Genomic DNA, 9,124 nt, shown 5'->3' with positions numbered 1-9,124 from the left:
ATCCCCCCACTCTATTATTTCTCTAGAACACGGGTCTTCTTCTAACTGTATGCCTTACTTTTTGTGGTTATTTTGTGAGCTCCTGGCGTTGGAGGTCTTTGCAACCTCCCATTTGCTGACGGACTCATGTACCCAGCCATGGCCTGCAGCAGGGGTCAGGAAACGTCTGTTAAATAAATGAACCCGTCCGGTGTGGCACGGCCTCCCCTCCGTCCCTGTCCTCCTGTCGTCCTCTCTCCTTCTCTCCGGCCAGGTCTCCCTCCCATGCAGCACCACCCTCTCTGTGATGTGTTTTGCCTTCTCTCGCCCCAGCCGCCCTGCAAATAAACTGCGTCTGGCACTCAGATCCCAGTGCTGCTGCGAGTCTGTCTGCTCGGGAACAAGAAGGGGAGTTTGCATCAGAGGGCGTGTGGAGGGGGCGGGAGGTGCAGAGGTGGAGAGACAGAGACGGAGAAACAGAGAGCAGGGAGAGATGGAGAGAGACAGAGACACACACACAGAGAAACAGAGAGATGGGGGAGAGAAAAAGGAGAGATGCAGATAGAGAAACAGACACCCAGAAAAAGAAACAGGTGGAGGAAGAGAGAGAGAGAGTGTCAGCGAAACAGAGAGACACGGACACATACAGAGGTAGAAAGAGAAACGGGGAGAGAGAGAAACAGAGAGATGGAGAGAGACAAACACAGAGAGAGAGAGAGAGAGAGATGCAGACAGAGAGAGAAAGACAGAGAGGAAGAGAGAGAGAGAGAGATGGAGGGGCGAGGATGAGCCGCCTGAGCTCATGGTGCTGCCTGAGCCTCCCCGCTGTCCTGTAGGGTGTCCTGGCGGCAGCCTCCCCGCTGTCCTGTAGGGTGTCCTGGCGGCAGCCTCCCCGCTGTCCTGTAGGGTGTCCTGGCGGCAGCCTCCCCGCTGTCCTGTAGGGTGTCCTGGAGGCAGCCTCCCCGCTGTCCTGTAGGGTGTCCTGGCGGCAGCCTCCCCGCTGTCCTGTAGGGTGTCCTGGCGGCAGCCTCCCCGCTGTCCTGTAGGGTGTCCTGGCGGCAGCCTCCCCCCGCTGTCCTGTAGGGTGTCCTGGCGGCAGCCTCCCCGCTGTCCTGTAGGGTGTCCTGGCGGCAGCCTCCCCGCTGTCCTGTAGGGTGTCCTGGAGGCAGCCTCCCCGCTGTCCTGTAGGGTGTCCTGGCGGCAGCCTCCCCGCTGTCCTGTAGGGTGTCCTGGCGGCAGAGCTGTGGGCAGGAGGGAGTGAGCCACTTGCTTCTAAGAATCCCTTTTCTTTACCAAAGTGTGTGTGCTAACAATGGAATGAAAAATACGGTCCTCAAAGCTTCCATCAAGGAACTCTATATGCATGTGTGGATAAGTGTGAGTGTGAGAGTGTGTGTGTGTGTGTGTGAGAGTGTGTGTGTGTGTAAGAGTGTGTGTGAGAGTGGATGAGTGGGAGAGTGTGTGTGCACATATGTGAGCGTGCACATGTGTGCAAGTGTGAATGTCATGGGACCATGAGTATGTGTGCACCAGTGTGAGTGTGCATGTGTCCGTGTGTGCACGTGTGTGCAAGTGAGTATGCGTGAGTGTGTGCGTGTGTGCAAGTGTGAATATCCTGTGTGCATGAGTGTGTGCATGTGTGTGACTGTGTGTGCATATATGAGTGCAAGTGTGCACATGTGTGCAAAGTGTGTGTGGTGTATGCATGTGCATGTGTGAGTACAAGTGTGCACATGTGTACAAGTGTGACGGTCATGTGTGAGCACGAGTATCTGTGCACCAGTGTGAGTGTGCATGTGTCACCACGAGTGTGTGTGTGCATGTGTGCGTGTGTACATGTATGTGTGCACGTGTGCAAGTGTGACTGTCATGTGTGAGCATGAGTATGTGTGTGCCACTGAGTGCATGTGTCTCCACGAGTGTATGTGTGCACATGTATGAGTGTGCGCATGTGTGCAAGTGTGAATGTCATGGGTGAGCATGTGTACGTGTGTGTGTGTGCACGTGTGCAAGTGTGTCGTGTGAGCATGAGTATGTGTAGGCCAGTGTAAGTGTGCATGTGTGAGCATGAGTGTGTGCATGTGTGTGAGTGCATACACATGTAAAGGAGGGAGGATGGGGTTGTGTCTCACTGCGCGTGGATGATAATACAGCTTTGTGCCTGTTCTGTGTCCATGAGCATCCGAGCTTGTGTATGCTGACGTACTTGTGTGTATGTGGGGTGAATGTGACTCGCAATGTGTGGACATCGGATCCGCGTGTGCGCGCACATGCCTGTCAATGTGTAGCCAGGGTGAGAAGGTCACACAGGCGCCGCGGGCGGGCGCCGCCTGGGCCCTCTCTCCTTCGCACCTTCCTCCTCTCTCCCTGGCCCCTGCTTGGCAGCTGCCCTGTTTGCAAACACTCAGTCTTCCTCTCGGCACCCTCCTTGGCCTCAGGCCCGGAGCGAGGCTACAACTCGGAGCTGGATCGTGTGTCACGCACTCCCTGGCCCCTGCATACCCCGCAGGGCCCCTGCTGTGGCCACGGAGGTGTTGCCTGGAGCAGGACTGACAGCAGGTGTTCTCCTGTGGAGTGACCCCAAGGAGCCTTTGAATCCAGGTTCGAGCCATAGCGCTGGGCCTCTGACCTGGACAATCCGGGTGAGCTTCCTGGAGTAGGGATCATAGGAGAGAAGACAGGTGTCAACAACGGGAGTGGGGGGTGGGGGGTGGGGGTGCAATATTTCAAGACCTCCTGCCCCTTTATCTGTGAATGTGAAATAACCTGAGCTGTTAGGCCAACAATGTGTCCCAAAAAGCCGGAGGTGGCTGGGATGCGGCATGCTGGGTGGGAGTGGAGACTGGGCAGGGGGCAGCGGGGGACGGGGTGCTGATTGTTGGCGGCAGCTGAGGATTATCTGGAAGGCAATAATGACCAGCTTGTCACCGGCAAAGCGCAGGGGAGGGACATAAACTTCCCAGAAAGGGCCTGACACTGACAGGCAGGCAGAGACGACACTAATTAATGCTTGGTGCCGACCTTAGGCTGCACCCCAACCAGGGATCTCGGAGGCCACATCTGCTCCCCGACCTGTCCCCAAGATGGTGGCGGGGGTCCCTGGGCTCACCCCACGGGGCAGCCAGGTTCCTGCCATGCCCACATACCAGGCTGGGGGGCCAAGGCCCGGAGTGGAACCCAGCTGGTCTCCCGCGCATGGTCCCTGCTGTTAACCTCCAGGGATGTCCTGCCGCTCAGAGGGAAAAGGGGCTTGGGGGCATGGGGGTGAGGGTGTGTGTGCGGGTGTGAGTGTGTGAGCGTGAGGGAGCTGTATGTGTGGGGGTGAACATAAACGTTTCAGAGTATGGGTGTAGGTGTGACTGAGGATGAGTGTGAGATTGTGAGATTAGTGTGCGTGAGAGAGACCGAGACACTGTATGAGAAAGCATGCATGTGTGTGAAAGAATATAAAAGCATGGCCGGGCGCGGTGGCACATGCCTCGAATCCCAGCACTTTGGGAGGCCGAGGCGGTTGGATCACAAGGTCAGGAGATTGAGACCACCCTGGCTAACGTGGAGAAACCCCGTCTCTACTTAAAAAAAAAAAATTACAAAAAATTAGCCAGGCGTGGTGGTGGGCACCTGTAGCTACTTGGGAGGCTGAGGCAGGAGAATGGCACGAACCCAGGAGGCAGAGGTTGCAGTGAGCCAAGATCGCTCCACTGCACTCCAGCCTGGGCGACAGACTGAGACTCCATCTCAAACAAACAAACAAAAAAAATAGAATATAAAAGCATGGGCCGGGCACGGTGGCTTACGCCTCGAATCCCAGCACCTTGGGAGGCTGAGGCAGGAAGATGGCTTGAGGCCAGGAGTTTGAGACTAGCCTGGGCAACTAGTTTATTGAAAGTGTGTATTATCTTTTTTTCTTTTCTTTCTTTGTTTTTGTTTTGTTTTGTTTTTTGTTTTTGAGACAGAATTTTGTTTTTGTCACCCAGGCTGGAGTGCAGTGGTGCAATCTTGGCTCACTTCACCCTCCGCCTCCCGAGTTCAAGTGATTCTCCTGCTTCAGCCTCCCAAGTAGCTGGGACTACAGGTGCCCAACACCACGCCCAGCTAATTTTTGCATTTTTAGTAAAGACAGGGTTTCACCATGTTGGCCAGGCTGGTCTTGAACTCCTGATGTCAAGTGATCCTCTTGCCTCGGCCTCCCAAAGTGCTGATATTACAGGCGTGAGCCACTGCACCTGGCCTTAGTGATTTTGCTTTTCAGTATCATTATTTAAGAAATACATTTTGTAAGGCTATAGGTGCCATACATAGTGATTCCTCTGATGGATCTGGGCAAAGTCAATTGAAAACCTCCTGGAAAGGATTCACCATTCTAGATGTCATCGTGAAGGACATTCGTGACTCAGAAAAGGAAGTCAAAATGTCAACATTAACAGGAGTTTGGAAGAAGTTGATTCCAACCATTATGGATGACTTTGAGAGGTTCAAGACTTCAGTGGGAAGTCACTTCGGATGTGGTGGAAATAGCAACAAAACTAGAATTAGAAGCGGAGCCTGAAGATGGGATTAAATTCCTGCCATCTCATGATAACACTTGAACAGACAACGAGTGCTTCTTATGAATGAGCACTAAAAAAAGCAGTTTCTTGAGATGGAAAGTACTTCTGGTGAAGATGCTGCGAATGTTGTTTAAATGACAATAAAGGATTTAGAATGTTAATAAACTTACTTGATAAAGTAGAGGCTGGGTTGGAGGAGATTAACTCCAATTTTTTTTTTCTTTTTTAGAGTCAGGGTCTTGCTCTGTTGTCCCGGCTGGAGCACAGTGGCACAATCATAGCTCACTGCAGCCTCCATCTCCCGGGCTAAGTGCTCCTTCCATCTCAGCTTCCCAGGTAGCTGGGACTATAGGTGCACTCCACCACACCTGGCTAATTGTTTGTTTGTTTGTTTTTGAGATGGAGTCTCACTCCGTCGCCCAGGCTGGAGTGCAGTGGCGCAATCTCGGCTCACTGCAAGCTCCGCCTCCCGGGTTCACACCATTTTTCTGCCTCAGCCTCCCGAGTAGCTGGGACTACAGACACCCGCCACCACACCTGACTAATTTTGTTGTATTTTTAGTAGAAACAGGGTTTCATCGCGTTAACCAGGATGGTCTCGATCTCCTGACCTCGTGATCCACCCATCTCGGCCTCCCAAAGTGCTGGGATTACAGGCGTGAGCCACCGTGCCTGGCCAGCTAATTTTTAATTTCTTCCTACAGACAGGGTCTTGCTGTGTTGCCCACGTTGGTCTCAAACTCCTGGGCTCAAGTAATCCTCCTGCCTCAGCCTCCCAAAGTGCTGGGATTATAGGTGTGAGCCACTATGCCCGGCCTGACTCCAATTTTGAAAGAAATTTTTACTGTGGAGTAAATATTATCAAATAGCACCGCATGCGACAGAGAAATCTTTCATGAAAGAAAGAGTCAGTTGATGCAGCAAACTTCATTATTGTCTTATTTTAAGAAATTGCCACCCCAAGCTCCAGTAACCATCACCCTCATCAGTCAGCAGCCACCAACATCAAGGCAAGATCCTCCACCAGCAAAAAGATTATGACTTGCCAAAGACTCAGGCGGTCATTAGCATGTTTAGCAATAAAATATTTTTAATTAAAGTATGTAATTAAATACTTTTTTTTTCTTTTTCAGATAGAGTCTCGCCCTGTCACACAGGCTGGAGTGCAATGGCATCAGCTTGGCTCGCTGCAACCTTCGCCTCCCGGGTTCAAGCAATTCTCCTGCCTCAGCCTCCCTCCTGGGATTACAGGCGCACACCGCCATGCCCAGATTAAATACTTTTTTAGACATGATGCTACTGTACACTGAATAGTCTACCGTATGGGCTGGGGCAGCGGCTCACGCCTGTAATCCCAAGACCTTGGGAAGCCAAGGCGGGCAGATCACCTGAGGTTGGGAGTTTGAGACCAGCCTAGCCAACATGGTGAAACCTCATATCTACAAAATTACAAAAATTAGCCGGGTGTAGTAGTGTGCATCTGTAGTCCCAGCTACTCAGGAGGCTGAGGTGGGAGAATCACTTGAGCCCAGGAGGTCAAGCCTGCAGTCAGCGGTGATTATACCACTGCACTCCAGGCTGGGCAACAGAGCGAGACCCTGTCTCAAAAAAAAAAAAAAAAAGGCCAGGCGTGGTGGCTCACACCTGTAATCCCAGTACTTTGGGAGGTCAAGGTGGGTGGATCAGGAACTCCTGAGGTCAGGAGTTCAAGATCAGCCTGGTCAACATGGTGAAACCTGCCTCTATTAAAAATACAAAAATTAGCTGGGCATGGTGGTGGGCGCCTGTAATCCCACCCACTGGGGAGGCTGAGGCAGGAAAATTGCTTGAACCTGGGAGGAGGAGGTTGTAGTGAGCTGAGATCACGCCACTGCACTCCAGCCTGGGCAACAGAGCAAGACTTTGTCTCAAAAAAAAAAAAAAAAAAAAAAAAGTTAAAAAAAAGGCAGAATTTGCTTTGGTGGCTCTGGGCAGAGCATGAGATCCTGGGTTTATAAACAGCTTCCACGTGAGGCCAATGCTGCAGGCCTGTGGGTCACATATTGAGGTGCCAGGAATATGAGAAGATGACTTTAGAGTACGGATCCAGCATCGGACCCAGCTCTCACTCACGCAAACCGCTTACCTGCTGCGTTCTTCGGACCCTCCTGTGTCAGCGCTCATAGGAGACCATGTCCAATGCCCAGGGAAAATCAAAGATATGTGTCTTCCTTCATACCCCTTATCTCATGAAGGAAGTCCTCTCTGCTCCAGCTTTGTTGTGTGTGTGTGTGTGTGTGTGTGTGTGTGTGTGTGTAGCATGTACCATAATGGCTGTTGAATTTCATCATATGTTTTTCTCTGTGTCTTTGTCTGTGTGTGTGTGTGTGTGTGTGTGTGTGTGTGTGTGTGTGTGTGTGTAGCATGTACCATAATGGCTGTTGAATTTCATCATATGTTTTTCTCTGTGTCAACTGAGCTTGCTGGGCCTATGCAGCTACTGTTTTGGGCTCATTGCAAGCTGGCAGGCAGAGGATCGAGCTCAGCTGTCCCGTGGGAGGTGTCCGGAGCCAGGGCCAGCAGTGGGCGGGGCCTGGCCACCCATTCTGGCCGTGGGCCCTGGGGCCAGATGTTTGGGCTTAACTGCCTGGCCAAGCAGGGATAGAGTGACTGGGTAATTAAGCACTACCTTCTACAGAGCTGGCAGAAGGTGGCAGGGGGCGGAGGGGCCTAAGACCAGAGTGCCCGACAGCACCCCCCTCCACCTCTGGCCTGCAGCGAGGGGCCGGGAGCCCGAACCCCAGGCTGGGCCCTCTGTTACTTTTGATGGGGTGACCCAAAGCCAGGGTTCATCTGCTCCCACCTGGACATGGAAAAGGAGCCGTTTTCTTCCACGTTGGGGTGCTGCCCTGTGACCCCCCGACTACCCAGGGCAGAAGCTGTCCCCTCAGCCTCCCCAGGGAACCAGTCAGCAGTTATTTAAGTCTCGGGGCTTAATGAGATCTGGGGAACAGAATTCTCAGCGTGCTCCTTCGCCCGCTGGCAGGAGCACACAGTCCATCCATCAGGACCCCCAGACATTATCCGCCCCCCTCCCCCCGCCATGCAAGTAACTGGACCCTGTTGGCCTTTGCAGGTCTGCGGGGGCGCCAGCCTCCATCACCTTCCACGACCTCTGAGCCGAGAGAGGAGGAGGAGGAGGAAATGGTTTCCTGCCTGAGGCTGCAGGAGCCAGAATCAGAGTAGCAGGGTCTTCCAAGACGGCCCCCAATTTACAAACCAGCAAGCTGAGGCACAGAGATGGGAAGGAGCCCACCCACGGTCACTTGAAGTGGGGCAGCCATGGAAGCCCTAATCTGGAAACCCAGGCCACAGTCAAAGCACGGAAATTCCTATCACCGTATTCAGGGTTTGAGTCCCTGGCTCTGCTGTGTGCCCTTTGGCAAGGGGCCTGCCCTCTCTGAGCCTCAGAGTCCTGTCTGAAATGGGGATCAAAGTTCCTCCCTCAAAGGGCTGTGGTGAGGACTGGATGTAGTATATTAAAAGTCCATGCAGCGTTAGCACAGAAAAGTACAGGCAGGCGTGGTCACAAGCACTGTCGTTAACCGAACACATTCTACATGCCACGTTGTCCTTATCCGCACTGCCACATTTAATCCTCACAACCCCACGAGGCAGGTGCTATTGCTCTTCCCATTTTACAGGTGAGAAAACTGAGGCTCAGAGAAGGGAGGGAAACTGCCAGAGTTCCACAGGCGGGACATGGTTAAGCCAGAACTTGAACCCAGGTCAGTCTGACACCACTGTGGAATATTTTCTTTCTTTCTTTCTTTTTTAATAAAGATGGGGGTCTCACTATGTTTCTGGTCTGGAACTCCTGGCCTCAAGCCATCCTCCCACCTCGGCCTCCCAAAGTGCTGGGATTATAGACATGAGCCACTACGGCCAGCCAAAACATTAGTTTAAAAGCAAGGGCCCTGCGTGCCAAGCATGGCCCACCACGTGTTTCCTGAGTGATTCGGGGCACATGACCAAACCTCTCTGTGCCTGGATGACCAGATCTGCAGAATGGGGATAAATACAATAATTGCTCTCACACGACGGGCGCTTGTCAAGAGCCATTGTAAGTACTCTCCTAGGTATTAACTTATTCAATCATTACAGCAACCCCATGAGGCATGTGTACTATTATTATCCCTGTTTTATAGTTGGAGAAGATGAGACCCAGAGGTTAAGTAACTGGTTTATGTTTACTCCCAGCAAGGACTCAAACTCAGGAATCCAGGCTGCAATACGCACCTCCTCATCTGCTGAGCCGTGGTAACAGTACCCTCCTCGGCAGGCACTCGTTAAGACAAAATGACATCACCATCCATGCAAAGCCCTTAAAACAGAGCCTGACACATAGGAAGTGCCCAAGAAATATTAGCCATGATGATGATGATGATGCACTCTTTCATTCAAAAGATATTAATTATCGAGTGTGTACTCTGCATCGGCTTCTTTCCTAGAAACTGGGCTTCCATCCATGAACAAGGCCAAGTTTTTGCTCACATGAAGCTTCATCATTGTCACAGCCACCACCACAGTCATCACCACCGGGATCATCTTTACCA

At 52.3% G+C, this 9,124-nt stretch overlaps 2 protein-coding genes across 3 annotated transcripts in view; one reads left to right on the top strand and one right to left on the bottom strand.

Moving 5' to 3' along the window:
• The window catches only part of ZNF579 (zinc finger protein 579), a 179,262-nt gene that overhangs the window by 57,400 nt on the left and 112,738 nt on the right, over positions 1-9,124 (top strand).
• The window catches only part of ZNF580 (zinc finger protein 580), a 209,189-nt gene that overhangs the window by 124,167 nt on the left and 75,898 nt on the right, over positions 1-9,124 (bottom strand). The window lies entirely within an intron of this gene.

Source organism: Macaca thibetana, chromosome 19 (genome assembly GCF_024542745.1).
Source record: "Macaca thibetana thibetana isolate TM-01 chromosome 19, ASM2454274v1, whole genome shotgun sequence".
In the NCBI taxonomy this organism is placed as follows: domain Eukaryota; kingdom Metazoa; phylum Chordata; class Mammalia; order Primates; family Cercopithecidae; genus Macaca; species Macaca thibetana.
This window is presented reverse-complemented; position numbering and strand designations above follow the sequence as displayed.